We start from the raw sequence: 14,515 nt of genomic DNA, 5'->3' as shown, positions 1-14,515 counted from the left end.
TGACTGGAGCTAACTTTTAGATTCAGACCAAGGACTGGGCTGGCAGCCCCTTCTGGCGTCCCTACAAACCTTCCTCTGTTGACTGTCAAAGAGGACTGAAGGCAAAAACTGAGACAAATAAACAATCTGAGCTCACCCAGCACCCCAGTATGGGCTGACTTTAGCCTGATCGCCAACTTAGAACAACTCCACGGTCAAGGTCAGGGTCAGACCCACACACCAACTGGTCTGAGCAGCCAGCCACCCTGCCAAAGCCACAGGAAGGAGAGGATGTCGTCATCCGTCCCCACCCCCACCCCTACGGTCCCCCCCAAACACACAGATACTGTGTGTCGCAGCAGGCAGGTTTTGGCTGGGGAGAACTTGGCGCCCAAAACCAAGCATCCTGAGAGAGGCCCAGCACAAGGCTCCCCTGGCCTCCGCTTTGCGCCTTGGGAGGGAAAGTTGCTCAACCGTGAGGAATGCAGAATCAAAGCTGAGACCAGAGGAAGCTGGGGAGGTGACAACTGAGCCTCTGAGGGGACTGCTCTGAGGAGCAGCGGACTAAAGACCTCGTCAGCTAATGGCAGCTCTTTGGGGGGAGGGGAGACAGGGGGCACAAGCAGCAGAAGATGTACACACAGCTTGTTGCTGCCACTAGAGCAGGACTTGGCTCCTGCCTCGACCCTGACCCCAGGCAGGACTCCCTCCCACTGACAAACAAGTCCAGTGCAGCGGAGATTGATTTTACCCATTTCTCTCTAGCACCTGGAGTGAGTGCTCTGAACACAGTAGGTGCACAATAAACCTAATGGTTCTCAGCCTTCCTGTGTTTGGGAAGGGTTTGATCTCCGGGCTCCTAGCAACTCTGAAATTATGGGATGCTGTGATTAAATTCATGTGTAAGGCTGTGGTTTTGCTTTTAGTTTTTCAGGGACATTTTTAGTGCTACCCTTTATGATGTGCCAGGAGTGAATTTGACACCAGATGGCTTTTTTTTTTTTTTTAAATAAGAAAGAAGACAAAGGGAGGAGAAGACTATTTTCCAACTGGCAGTGCTGACAGCATTTTGGAAGAAAATCCAGAGACGCAAAGAGGAGCCGTTCTAGCCCCGTTCTTCCTCTTCCTGCACGCTGCTTCCTTGGCCTCCACTAAGAAAAAGGATGGCTCATGCTGGCACTTTATGGATGAGGCCCAGGGAACTCCACCCCCAGCCATGTCCTCTGTCAGAGGGTGGCCTCTGAGCGCAGGGTCACAGACTGCAGCTACAGGCAGGATTTTGGCTAAAGGCTGACTCTGTCATTCACTGCAACAATTGACACCTGGCAAATTAAAGGCTGGAACTCTCCTTCTGGGGAACATTCAAGAAAACCAGCCAAGGCGGCGTATCTCTCCTGGAATTCCTCCCTCTCGTGGCGGGGAGCAGGGATTGGTCCTTGCTCAATAGGGCCCCAAGCTCAGTTATTCGTGTGTTGAAGCCCGGAGAAGGGAAATTCCTGGAATAAGCAATTTGGCAGTGCTCATGATGGATAGACAGGGGGTGGCAGCCGTCATTCTGCTCTGGTTCCGTCAGATCCTGGCCCCACCACTTGCTAGTTTGTTTGAGGAAGGTAAGAGGTTTTTGGCCTCTATGTGCCTGTGTTAGCTGGGGCTCCTGTCGCTGTGAGGAAGCAGGCTGGGAAGGAAAGGGTTGGTTTTGCTAACACTTCCATATCACTTCGCTGAAGGACGTCAGGGCAGGAACCTGCAAGCAAAGGCTGCGGATCTGCACACTGACTTGTTTGCGGCTTCAGAGGGTTAGTCCATGGCTATCATGGCGGGAGCATGGTGACAGACAGCAGGCAATGGCGCTGGAACAGCAGCTCAGATCGTACATCCTGGCAGCAGAGAGACTGTGACTGGGCCTGGCAGGGGCTTTTGAAACCTCAAAGCCTAACCCCCAGTGAGGTACCTCCTCCAGCAAGGCCACGTTCTTCCTAAACATACAATCCACCAACTGGGCACCAAACATTCAAATACATGAACCTATAGGATCCATCCTCATCCAAGCCACCCAGTTCCTTAGCTGCCTCAACTATAAATGGAAACAACCAAAAGATCCCACCACAGAAAACTGGTGTGTGAATTGAAGGAGGGAGAACAAGTGTTGGCAGTCCACACCTGCAGTGGGCCCAGCGCGAGAGAAGCCTTCTTCCTGTGTGGTCAGCTACAGGAACATCCAAAAATCTGGACCTTGTACTGGGAAGATCTTCAAACTGTTGGACTCTGATGAAGCCCACTATCACCTGTGAGAAAGAGTCCAGCCTAGTTGACTGGTCCCTCCACGTCCCTAGGAGACTGGTGGGAAGATCACCATGCCACCGAAGGGATCTGGCAGAAGAAAGGAGTTGTGGGTGAGGAAGGAAGGGCTGTTGGCAGCTGCCTAGAAGGTTGTAGCAACTCAGTAGACGGCAGACAAACACCAAACGCAGTGTGTGACTGCTACCCACAGTCTACAGCTCTGCATAGGGTTTGTACACCCTCGGACGTGTGTAGCTAGGATAACCTTGGACTGTTGACTCTCCTACCTCCACCTCTTCAATGTTAGGGTTACAGGTGTACCCCACCATACAGGGGTAACAGTTTGCAGTTTGAGATGTGGTATCATAGGATCTTGACTAGAAGGTTCATGTGTGTGTGTGTGTGTGTGTGTGTGTGTGTGTGTGTGTGTGTTAGCATGTGGAAGCCAGAGGTCAACACTTGCAGAGGTCAGTCCTCTGTTTCTACCATGTGGGTCATAGGGCTGGAACTCAGGTCATCTGGCTTTGCAGAAGTCACCTTCACCATAGAGCCATCACATAGACCCTAGAAAGCTCCTTGAACTGACAATTGGCTTTCTGTCATGGTGTCTGCACCACACAAACGCCAGAAGAAACAGCTCTGGAAGAAATGTTTCAGAAACGCTATGTGGCTAGGTAGATGTGAAGGTGGGGAGGACAGGTGGCAGCTGCGTGCTTGGGTCCCAGAGACATAGGTCATTCGCGAATCCCAGGTATCACCCCTTCAACACATAGGCTCCTCCCCCTCAGATTCCATTCAAACTTTTCCAGCCTCTAGAAAGATACTGACACCTAGCTTGACCTGTCTAGGGGAGGCGATGTTTATGTAAGGCCTGGGAGCTGGAGTCACCAATTGCTATCACTCTTGGCCTGCAGGAGCCTCCATGGCAGACTCTGCCCCTGCATCTCTTCCCTTCCTTGAATGACTGACAACTGGATTCCAACTACCCTAGGCAGGCCGGAGGCAGCTGCTCCTTCTTCATAGCCTTTCTGTGGTTCCTCATGGGCTAGCTACTTCCATCTTCTGGGTCTCCTTACAGGGGCTGTCCTGGCAACCATGGATCTAAGTTAACCCTCCAGGGCTGGGGATAATAAATCCGTTGCTAGAGTGTTTGCTTAGCCTTCATGAAGTGTACGAGGAGGGCCCGCTTGTTGGGCCCGGCCACCTAGCTAGCTTAGCCCTGAAATAATCACACAGAAACCATATTCACTAAAACACTGCTTGGCCTATTAGCTCTAGCTTCTTACTGGCTAACTCTTATATTAATTTAACCCATTTCTAGTAATCTGTGTATCGCCACATGGCAGTGGCTTACCGGGCAAAATTCCTAGCCACTGTCTCTGGCGGCTCCATGGCGTTCCTCTCTGACCCTGCCTCCTTTCTCCCAGCATGCCATTTAGTTTTCCCTGCCTATCTAAGTTCTGCCCTATCAACAGGCCAAGGCAGTTTCTTTATTCACCAACCATTGAAAGCAACACATAGACAGAAGGACCTCCCACACCAATGAAGCCCTGGATTTGATCTCAAACACTGAATAAAACTAGATGTGGTGGCGTGTACCCATAATCTCAGCACTCAGCAAGTATAGGCAAAAGGAGCTAAGTCACCCTAAAATACACAGCAGGTTTGAGGCTAGCCAAGGCTATATGAGAACCTGTTTCAAAAACAAGCTAGTGAATCAATTATACTTTTAACATGTGGGAATCTGAATCAGGATGATATGTGTTCAAGACCAGCCTGGGCTACATAGCAAAACTCTATCTGAAATACAACAGAATGAGAAGGGAAGAAAGAAAGGAGAAGGAAGGAATAAACACAAGCCACCTCCTAAAGTGGCCTTCCGTTATCTTACCCTGTTTATTAATGGTGCGCTTACCATTGCACCCAGACCGAGTGTCCCTCCTCCGTCTGTTCATCCTAGCCTGTTTCAGGCTTACTGAGTGACACTGCCTCCTCCCTGGGTTAGTCCCCCTCCTCTCTGACATGTTCAGACCATTCTCTTCCGGATGGGGTGAGGCTCAAACATGGGGACTTCCTGAAGATCTGTCTAGAGAGTAGTTAGAGCTTCAGGAAAACCAGTCACAGCCAGAATAATCAGGGGACCTCCTGTGTCCCTGTTCCCAGTCAATAATCATATAGGAGACAGGACTATCTGTTGGAGATGTGGAACCAGAGAAAAAGGAGTGGAACCAAAAACTGAAAGCAAGCATCCTGAACCAGATCACGTCCTAGGCACACACACAAGCCTGTTGTTCACATCCCAACTCTAGGACTCTGAGCAAGGGTGTGTGTGTGTGTGTGTGTGTGTGTGTGTGTGTGTGTGTTAGGATGAAACCCAGGGCCTTGAGCATGTTGGGTAGGGCTTTACCATCGATCCCTGAGCAGGTGGATGGCTTATAACTTGTAAGGAGGGGGAGGATACTGACAAATCTTCTGGGAAAAGCAAACTGTGCCAGAGAAAAATGGCTACTGACATGCTAATGGGGCTTCCCAGGGAGAGTCCCCAAGCATTGGGCTGCTGGGCCACGAACCTGCATTGGTAGCTTCCACCTGGCTGGAGGTCTCCTCTCGGAGGTTAATGGGCAGCAAAGAGGTAGCAGACTGCAGAGGAAAAGTCATTTATGTGATAGAAATCAGAGAAACAGGAAACATGAAATCAAAGGAATGAGGGACAATGACCAAGGGGGGAAATTTCAAAGTCATAGCCAGAAAGAGAGAGAGAGAAGGAGAGAGAGAGAGAGAGAGAGAGAGAGAGAGAGAGAGAGAGAGAGAGATATGAATGCATCCAAAGAACATGAAACCGTTTTTAAAAAAGAAGAAAGAAAAATCTAGCCAGTCTGAAAACACTCAATAAGATTTAAAAGAAAAGAAAAATGGTTCTAACAATATACTGAGTCAACAGATTGGGGCAGTACATAGAAAATGTGTCCCAGGGAGGAACAGGACAAAGACACGGTTAACAAAAGAGAAAAAGAAAATTAGAGAATCCATTTAAGAAAGCAGGATCCAAATAATAGAAGTTACAGAAAGAATGGGCAAAGCAGGGTAAGGGGTCCCTGTTCTCCAGCACTGAGGAGGTGGAGGCAGGAGGCAGTGTTGTCTGTGATGCATGGAGCGCTCAGGAGACTCTCTCTCTCTCTCTCTCTCTCTCTCTCTCTCTCTCTCTCTCTCAAGGTCTCTGTACATAGCTCTGGCTGTCCTAGAACTTGAAGAGATCCACCTGCCTCTGCCTTCTCAGTGCTGGCATTAAAGGTGTGTGCCACCATGTCCAACCTGAGACCCTGTTTCGAAAAAGAAAAGAACAGAGTGCCAGTAAGACAGCTCCAAGAGAACGGGTATATGTTGTCAAAATGTAATTTAAAAGTAAAGGTATGAACAGAGAAAAACAGTAATGGAAGACATTTAAATAAATAAGAAGTTCTTGGAATTGAGGAGCACACACTGCAGCCTAAAGGGTCTTCCATGTCAGCGTGGGCCAGGAGGGAGTTGCTGTTCGGTAGGTGTAGGCTTTGGGCCAGAGTTGTTTTAATAAGCTGCACCGGGGGACGGGTTTGGAGAAGGAATACCGCAGGTCACATGTGAGGATCAGCGAATCTCCTGTGGCCATGTGGGTCCTGGGGATCAAAATAGGTCATCAGACTTGGTAGTGAGTACTTCTACCTGCTGAGCTGTCTCCGGGCCTAGAATCTGCATTTCTGGCATGTTCCCACAGGCCATCTTGATGCAGTGAGCCTGAAGAGCACGGTTTGAGCATGGTGTTAGATGGACAAGAGCCTCCAAATGTCAAGAGAGGTAAATGAAAAACTGGGCTGTGTCAGCAGCACTCAGGAGGCAGAGGCAGGTGGAGCTCTGTGAGTTCGAGGCCAGCCTGGTCTACAGAGCTAGTTCCAAAACAGTCAGGGTTACATAGAGAAACTCTGTCTCAATAAATAAATAAATAAATAAGTAAAAGGAGGGGAATTGATGAATTCAAAGTCTCAAAACTAAGGAAATAACAAGAACTTCTCAACTGCTAGAAACTGAAACATAAAGGAACAATGTCTTCAAAATTCTGAAGGAAAGTAATTTTCACCTTAAAATTCTGTACCCAGCCAAAACTATCAATCAAGCACAAGAATGGAATTTTAAATATGCAAAAATAATATTTAAAATATGCAGCAGTCTTATTAAAAAATGTTACCTCTTAGGCGGTCTTTCTCAGGGAGCTACTGGAGGATATGCTTCATTAAGACAAGAGAGTAAAACAAGCAAGAAGAAAGCACTGAGTTCGAGAAGGAGAGGAAAAGAGAGTTGGGGAGAGAGCTCATGCAGAGAGCACCTGCCTAGTATGTGTGAGGCCTATGTTCCATTCACAGCAAGAGGGAAAGAGAGTCGGGCGTTGTAGGAGGCTGCTTGTTTGTTCCCAGCTGCTCAGCCCCGAAATAACCACACAAAAACCATATTTGCAATAGTAGCTCATGCTTTTAATCCCAGCACTTGGGAGGCAGAGGTTGGCAGATCTCAGTGAGTTCCAGGCCAGCCTGGTCTACAAAGCTAGGACTACACAGGGAAACCCTGTCTCTAAAAGCCTACAAGTGTACCATAGGCCTACTAAGCATGTCTAGAATGAAATTGCCAGGATGGAGTATCCCAGGACACATGTCTGTGAGGGGAGGAAAACATGACAGAATTCTGACAGCTTTGACCATATGTGAAACTGACTGAGGGGGTTCTTTGCGGAGCTGTTGAAGGGTGTGGGAAGACAGGACCAGAGAGTCAAAGAAACCAAGCAAGTACAAAATGAGACAGCTGACAAAAAAGAAAAAAATATTAAAATTAAAACAGTTGTAATAAAAAGGAGATGTAAACACAGCAGACAACAAAAAGTCACAATAGAAAAGGAAATGTAACCAGAAAACTTGCACGGGGAACCAGCAATATTTACAAAGTTGATGAAGCAGTTACACAGCCAAAAAGCCAGCAGAGAAGCAAAGCCCCTCTACCAAAACAAGGAGGGAGCAGAAACAAGGAGGAGACAGCAGAAGAAAGGGCCAGGAAACGAAAGGGGTGGTCCCCAGGGTTTCTCAGCGTTAGGAGAAAAGCCAGGGGGATTTCAGATCCTGTCGGAAGCCTTTTGGCACTGTTTGATTTTTAAGCCGTGAGCACGCTATTTTGATAAGATAAATATTAATTTTGTAAAGCCGCTACAGCGCTGAAATCACAGCCTCCCTGCCACATGCCTGCAGAACTCAGTGGAGCTGGGATGGCAGGGGTGTCCCTACATCCTCGGAGTGGGCACAACTCGTCAGCTTAACTCCTCTTTCTCCAGTGTAATTTCCCCATCTCCTCCTGTTCCGGTGGTGGCCATCAGCTGGCGGCAGAACTGTTTAAGTTCCCATGACCCTGAGCTTCTAAACCTGTTTCTCTTATCTTCCCCAATCCACTCTCTCTCCAGCTGACAGATTCTGGCTTCTCTTTCACGCCTCAGGTAAAGTTCCTTCCTAACCATCGCCTTTTCCCCAGGCTCCTCGTCCTTCCCAGCCTCCCAGCTGTAGCCTTTACCACACAACACAGTAACCGATTTACACCTACCACAGGACTCTTAAGTAGGAAAGGGCCAAGTGCACGGTGGAGTCCCGGAGGAACGCGGAGGGCTCAATAAACATTCGAATGAGTGAATTAATGACTCACGAAGAAGTCACGCCCCTCTCATCATGAGAATCCTGCTCTCCTCTCTGCGTTCCTCCGTGTCCGTCCCTCCTTCCCACAAGATAACACTTCTGAGGCAGGATGGAAGTAGGGTATGGTCAACTCCCCAAGTCATTCCTGTCTAGTCTCAACCCTGAGAGGAAGCCAGGATCCCTTCCTGTGATCAGGGTCAATTCCAGGGCCGGGTTTTTCTACGTTTACACTACATTTGAGTTACTTGCTTGGAAGTCTCTGCCCATTTTGGAAGGAAACCGATCAATCCTCTCAGAGTCCGTTGTCCCAAACGACAGCTTCCAGAAACTTCAACCAGACTTAACAGAGGGTACCCATTTAGACTTTGCTTGACAAGGATAGATCGTGGCCTTTGCCACGCGGCTGGTTTTATCCAATTTTCTCTCTTCCCTGTCCATTTTTCAGGCTGGGGGCCTAGATTCCAGTCCCTCCGGTAGGTGACCCTCCTGACTCCCACCATGGTCCTGGATTGGGAAAGGTAGGCAGACCCCGAAAACAGACAGCAGGCTCAAGGAAGGTAAAAACTCAGTTTACTCCTTTAACGCGCCAGAGGCCACCAAAGCTGACCCTGGGAGGTCGGGAGGTCGGGGGGGGGGGGGGTTGGACGAGACCAGAAACTGCTACGCCGCGTGGCGTCAAGGCCTCCTGCCAGGTCAGGGGCGTCCTGCCTTCCCACCCCCATTGCACCACGTGACCTGAAAGAGCCGCTGGGGCTTTGGAATGCAGCGACCAGAGCTGTGTTCCCAGAGAGGCCAGTGAGCAGCAGGGAGGGAGAGAGGGAGGGAGAGGCGCGCCTGTTTGGAAGGGAGGGGGATGGGGCGCAGAAGGGGCCCCTTCTATTCTTTCCCCCACTGGGCTATCCGAGAGCAGCTAAGGAGAGAGAGGTTTGGTCTGGTCCAGGGAACCTGTAAATACTGGACTCCGGGAAACTTGATATGCATCTGTGGCTTCCTTATTTAGGACCAGGCTGGGTCCCCATTGCTGGGCGCCCAGCTCACGTGGGTCTCCCAGGACCTGGGAGGGGAAAACGAGCCTTTGCTTCCAGTTGGGTGCAGATCAGCGGAGGGGAGTTGGATTCAGACCCCCAAATAGTTCAGCATTTAGTTCACACTTACTCCCTCCGCCCCCAGACTGAATGAGGTGTCAGGGTGGCCGGTCGGCCCTGCCCTGGCTTTCGCGGCCTTTCTGAAAGCTTGGGCGAAGCCTCAGTAGGCTTGAGTCTAGATACAGAAATTCGATGTAGACCTGATTCTGGGGCTACTGGCATCTGCCTAGGTGGCCGGCAGGGTATTGGCATGCTCAGCTCTGAGGCGCTGAGTTTTTCTTGTCCTGAGTGGTGGGAAAGCGGCCTCCCTGCCAGTCTGAGAGGGAAGCATAGAAAACAAGATAGCCTTTGATCTTAGGCCGCTGCAGGCCAGTGCCTGGGAGGATTTGAAGAGTAGGCACCTGAACCTCATCTACCGTAAAACGGTACCACGAAGAGAGGAAGGCTTCCAGGCAGGCAGAAATTCCCGAGCTAAAATATGGAGGCACAAGGTGTCCCAGATCCCGGATGCTTCCTCACAGCAGCAGAGAATGTAAGAAAGGGAAGGGGTGAGGTAGGGAAGCCACATTGGGGCGGGGGGGAGGGGGGGCTTGTGTGCCCAGCCCAGCCTTTTGGGCTTCATCCCGGAAGCCTCGGTTGAACTGCTGCGTCATTCCATGTAGACTGGACTCGCATCTGGGAGAGCAGGATGGATTTGGATTCTGGGCTTGAGAGTGAAAACAACCCGATGAGGCACCTGCTGCCAGCCTCCCCTGACAGAACAGCAGTGTGAATAGAAAGGGAGGAGCCATCAGTGTTCAGGACTCACTGGAGGTGAGGTGGATGAGAGAGGGGAGGGCTTGCTGGGAACGGTGACGTAGGCTCTCTGGGCTGATAAACAAGTCGATGAAGGGGTTTTATTAGTGGTGTTTCAGGCCCCCACACCTCACCTTCCTTCCTTCCTAACTTTTCTTTTTTGGTTTTTCGAGACAGGGTTTCTCTGTGGCTTTGGAGCCTGTCCTGGAACTCACTCTGTAGGCCACGCTGGCCTCGAACTCACAGAGATCGGCCTGCCTCTGCCTCCCGAGTGCTGGAATTAAAGGCATGCACCACCACGGCTCAGCTTTCCCTGTTTTCTTTTTGAATCTTCACAACCAGCCATGAGGGAGTCTGTTATCTTTCCTGAAAGAGGAAGGAGTGGGAAGACCTGGTGTAGCTGGGTAACGTGCCTCCAGCACTGTGCAGACTTATCCTTCAGAATCAGAAGGCCCTGGGCACTTCCCAGTCTGCACTGTAGGGAAGCTATGCTCCCTGCACCAGCTCCCCCTGCCCCAGCTCAGTCACTGTCTCTGGTCTCCCTCCCACAGGATCACAGGGTGCTGTGCACCCCTGGTGTTGGGAACAATCAGAGGACAACCAAAGCAAAAACAACAGCAAACTCCAGACTGTGGACTGTTTCTGTTGCTAAAATAATAACAATGGCCAGTCCTAGTGAGGCACCAGGAGGCAGAAGCAGGTAAATCTTTGTGAATCTGAGGTTGGCCAGGGCTACACAGAGAGACCCTGTCTCCAAAAAGAACCAATCAATAAATAAGCAAAATAATAATAAAAAAACGGGACTAAGGCATAGGTTAGTGGGTAAAGTGCCCGTCCTGGCCCCAGCAACAGAAACTGCATGCTTGCACGCAAGCATCTGGAACCCCAGGATCTGGAAGACGGAGATAAAGGATCAGGGTCATCCATGGCCGGAGAGCTGGTAAAGGACCTACTGTGTGCGTGTGAAGCCCTGAGCTCCTAGTTCCAGCATTTGTGTAGGCGTTAGATGAGGTGGTACGCTGGCAGGGAGAGGGGGAGCAGAAGCAGAGGGGTCCACCCTGGATCTCACTGGCTGCTACCTAGCCCAACTGATTTGCTCTATATTCAATACAAGACCCCCCGTCTCAAAAAAATATGAATGAGTGATTGAGAAAGACACCTGGGATTGGCTTTCTGGCCTCCACATGCACACAAACAATGTGCACACGCTCACGGGAACACACATGCGCACACATACACACACCTGCGCGCACGCAGGAAGTTCAAGGTCTTGAGCTACCCTTGTGAGTTTGAGGACAACCTGGGATATATAAGATCCTGTCTCGAGAAAAAAAAATGTAATAAATGTTTAATATAACATTTCTGGGCTGGGCTGGACTCAGTGGTTAAGGGCACTTGGCTGCTCTTCCAGAGGTCCTGAGTTCAATTTCCAGCAACCACGTGGCAGCTCACCACCCAGTGCCCTCTTATGGTGTTCAGGCAACGTACAAAGCACTTGTATACATAAATAAGTCTTTAAAATAAATAAGTAAAACATAAGTGACTTCAGAGAGGGCTATGGAAGGTCTCTCTTGGCCTTCCCGCTTGCTTTTTATAAGCCTGCAGGTCCAGAGGAAGCTCTTCCAGACCCTTGAAGTTCTGCTTCCTTTGCTCCAGGCTTGGCCCAGGAGCACCCATAGGAGCTCAATCACCGGAGGAGACAAGGCAGCTGCTCCACTTGAGTCCTGTACGTCCTGTGTGTCGTCCCCCCCTTCCCCTCATGCACACCCACCCACCCACCCCTCTGTCCCAGTACTGGGGGAAGTGCTGCAGTTTCCAATCAGCTTCTCAACAACTGCTGGTAACAGGGTCAGAGACAGCGACTGGAGCCGGCAGGTGAGAGGGAAGAGTCAACAGGCCCCCTCTTGAGAGGGTACTGGGGCCTACAGAGCCCAGGTTTCACTTGTTACTCTGTGTTGGGGGTGTAGGGGGTTTTGCCTGCATGTATGCTTGTACACCACTTGCATGCAGTGCCCTAAAGACCAGAGGAGGCCATTGGAGGCCCTGGAACTGGAGTTACGGATGGTTATGAACCCTCATGTGTGCTAGGAATCAAACCCGTCCTCTACAAGAGCAAGTGCTCTTATCGCCAAGCTATCTCTCCAGCCCCCACTCGAAGTTAAAGTTACATCCTGGGTATCTGGTCCAGGATTTGTAGGCAGGAGATGGTTTGTAAAGCTGCTAGACCAAAGTTAGAAGAGCCACTTGCCTCCCGGCTCCCCGACCACGTTAACTGAGAAAAGGACCTATTACCGAAACCCCGAGGGATTTCTGGAATGGAAATCTATGAATAGAAGGGTGCCCCAAGTTTTTCTGTCCAGGTCTGGGGGTTCTAGTGACGCTAGCACAACCTTTCTAGACTCCATGGGCAGGAGTTCCAACAGGCCTCTCAGGGACCCGCCCCATCCACCTCCTCCCTTCCTGCTGTGTTCACACTGTCCCGGCCTTTCTTTTCACTAGTTACACATGAACTTTCCTTGACTTCAGAGCAAGGAAAGCTTGGGGCCCCCTCCTCTGCATCTTTCCGAGAAGCCCAGAGCTCAATACATAGAGGACATGGATTGTGGTCTTAAAGACGCCACCTTTGGTTCATCACCTTCAAAGTGGAAACAGAAGACACGGATGGAGAGGTACTTGTTATCCCTTGACTCAGGGGCCTGAGGCAGGATGATCAATGTAGGTTCAAGGCTAACATGGGCTAACATGGCGACACCCTCCTTTAAGAAACAAAACCCAAAGCAATGGAAGACAGACATGCAATGGAAATATCAGACTGTACACATTCCAAGGATGAGGAGTCTCATGAAGCACTGATCACCATTGTCTCACAATATGACATGTACTTCCAGCTGTGAGCCGCTGTGCCCCTCGACACGCGTGGGACAAACGTGCCTCTTGTTCTATCAGGTTATACACAAGACACAAGAGAGCATCAGAAACCGACAGCTCCCGGTCTCAAGGGAGGCAGTTCCTACTTAAGGTGTGTGGAAGGACTTGAACTCGTGACACCCGGTGTACGCCACCCCACCCCCACTGCTGCTGCTGAATCAATTAACCTTCCAGACCATGTTTCTTCTTCTGTATGATGAACATACCCATTCTGCTAACCTCGAAATGAAAGATCAAAGGAGCCAGACAATACCTATGGAAGTACTTTGTAAATATAAGAGAGGAGAGACTGTATCTATGGGTGAGGAAATGAACCCAGCAGAAGAGGAAAGCAGGTCTCCTCAGTACTCAGCCCTGCCTGTACTGTTCGCTGCACTGAACTACCTCGTAAGAGGGCCTGGGCCAAAGTCTACCAAGGCCCCTTAGCAGCCCATTACGATGAGCTTTACTGACCCTATTGTTTTCATGGTGGGAGGCAAATCTGTCAGAACTCCTCCGCCAGCTTCTTTCCCGTTATGAATTAGGATCTACCCGAACCCAGACGTTTAGAGTTACATAAGCATCATTCAGAGCTTCTCTAACAGTTGCTTTCATTTTGGAAAAAACAGCATTTTCATTAAAATCGTGTTATGTAAAAAAGAATTGTGTGTGTGTGTGTAGGAACAGGCAAGCATGCGCACTCTTAAGGAACATGGGTATATACATATCATGACGATATCACCTTGTAGGTTTTGACCTACTTGGACGAGATTAGGAGAGACAAATGTCAGCCTATGAGAAGTAGAGTGGGGAGCCACACCCGCTGCCCCCATCTCCTGTGTAATAAGGTCTTGGCCTTCCTTAGCAAGGTGAGTTCCACACAACTTCACTTTGAAGTCATCACTACAGTTTGACTGCTTTAACAGTCTCATCAGCACCGACCTGGGCAACTCCCTTTCTCCCAAGGCAACTTATGGAGGACAGATCACCAAAAAACACTTGAAATGGGGCAACGAGACGGCTCGAGCGTTTCCCCATGAAAGTGCTCATGACCTGAGTTTGATCCCCAGAGTTTCGATCCTTCCAGAGAGGAAGGACAGAATAGACTCTAGAAAAAATGTCCCCACATCCCCTCCAGTGCAGTGGGGTGCGCACACACAACACACAATAATTTTTTAAATAACCTGACATGGAGTTGGAACTGCTCCTTTGGAGCTGCTGCTCCTAGAAGAGGAATGGAACCCCTTCCCGTGAAACCTTGAGCAGTTGGAGAGTTCAAGCCCGGGCCTGGAGGCTTAAAGAATGAGGAAGGGCTGTCTGCGTCCACTAGGCAGGATGGAACTATGGGATGGTGGTGGGCTAGAAGAATGGGATGCCTGATTTGGGAGTGACTAGCACCTAAGGTGTCTTGGCACATAAGGAGTCATTTTAGCGTGGAGGTCACCCAGTCCAGAGGTCAATTCCATTTCCTACACGCTGGAGTCCTGGTTCCATCCCCTTCACACTCCTTTCCAGATTTATTGGCGATAGTCTTATATAAGGCGCTGGGTTCTAAGCAGGAAACGCCGTAATTGACTCGAACCCAGGTTTGGCTTCTCCATCTGCCCAGGTCTCGCAGGGCAGAACCATTGAGCCTTGGCGAGGAAGGTACAGAAACACAAACACCTGGGCCCGGAACAGGGACACGGAATCTTTGGAGTGGCATTTTAAGTTGTTGGGAAGGGGGTGTGGCCGAGAGGACTAGGAGGCGGCAGCCCAGCAAGCGGGGAG

Source organism: Alexandromys fortis, unplaced genomic scaffold, assembly GCF_014885135.2.
Source record: "Alexandromys fortis isolate MF-2015 unplaced genomic scaffold, M_Fortis_MF-2015_v1.1 scaffold_125, whole genome shotgun sequence".
Taxonomy (NCBI): Eukaryota; Metazoa; Chordata; class Mammalia; order Rodentia; family Cricetidae; genus Alexandromys; species Alexandromys fortis.
This window is presented reverse-complemented; position numbering follows the sequence as displayed.